Source organism: Octopus bimaculoides, chromosome 26 (genome assembly GCF_001194135.2).
Source record: "Octopus bimaculoides isolate UCB-OBI-ISO-001 chromosome 26, ASM119413v2, whole genome shotgun sequence".
NCBI classification, from domain to species: domain Eukaryota; kingdom Metazoa; phylum Mollusca; class Cephalopoda; order Octopoda; family Octopodidae; genus Octopus; species Octopus bimaculoides.
Genome location: NC_069006.1, coordinates 21,109,680 through 21,110,923, shown reverse-complemented (window position 1 = coordinate 21,110,923; position 1,244 = coordinate 21,109,680).

The following is a 1,244-nucleotide window of genomic DNA, read 5'->3' as shown; positions in this document are numbered from 1 at the left end:
ATGCGGAAAACATTTAAGATATCCGTGTTTTAATTAGACTCTTTAATAAGCTTAGCTTTAATTTTAACTGCTAATATGTTATCGTTCCTAAGTCCTGATAACAATTAAGTTATACCCTGTTTGTACCCCTTTTCTCAAAAGTACTCACAATTTTAATTTTCTGTTCAGCTATTTGCTATTTTACCTGCTAAGATTTGAACTCAAGGTGTCGAGCTGGCAGAATCGTTAACACGCTGGACGAAATGCTTAGTACTATTTCATCCCTCTTAACATTCTGAGTTTAAATTCCGCAGTGATCGACTTGGCCTTTCATCCTTCTGGGGTCGATAAAATAAGTACCACTTGAACGCAGGGGTGGAGATTAATCGATTTATCGCTTCCCGTGGAATTGCTGGCTTTGTGCCAAAACTTTAAATCAACAAGCGGTGAGCTGGTAGACTCCTTAGAACGGCGGGCAGAATTCTTAACGGCATTTCGTCCGTCTTAACATTACAAGTTCAAATTCCGGCGGGGGTCAATTTTGCTTGTCATCCTTTCTGAATCGATCAATTAAGTACTAGTGAAATACTGGGGTTGATGTAATTGAATATCCTCCTCCCAGAAATTTCAGTTCAGGCCTTGTGCCTATAGAATTATTATTATTATTATTATTATTATTATTATTATTATTGAGTGAGAGAGCAGTGGAGTACAAATATACGAAGCCGTGTATAGCCATCAAGACTACCCGTCTGATAAGTATAGACCATTATTATTATTATCATCATTATTATTAGTATTATTATCATTATTATTATTATTATTATTATTATTATTATTATTATTATTATTTTTATTATTATTATTATTATTATAAGCGTAGAAAGCTGGCTGAACAGTGAACATGCCAGGCAAAATGCTTAGTAAAATGTGTGTATATATATATATATATATATATACACACACACATACACATATGCACACACGCCCAAACACGCGCACACACATACACACACATTACCATTTTGCTTAAGCGTAGCGATACTAATAAGCCGGTATTAGAACTGTAAATGCATGTGCTTCAGATTAAAGCGTTAGTCGCGTAACAGAGTGTTAATAAGTTAAATAAACGACAAGGGAACAAGGAATTATGAAAGGAACTTCATTAGCAATAAAATTCATTATATAATTTTTGGAGTTCCTCGTCATTTATTTGACTTCTTACTACGGAATATATGACACACATACATATATATATATATATA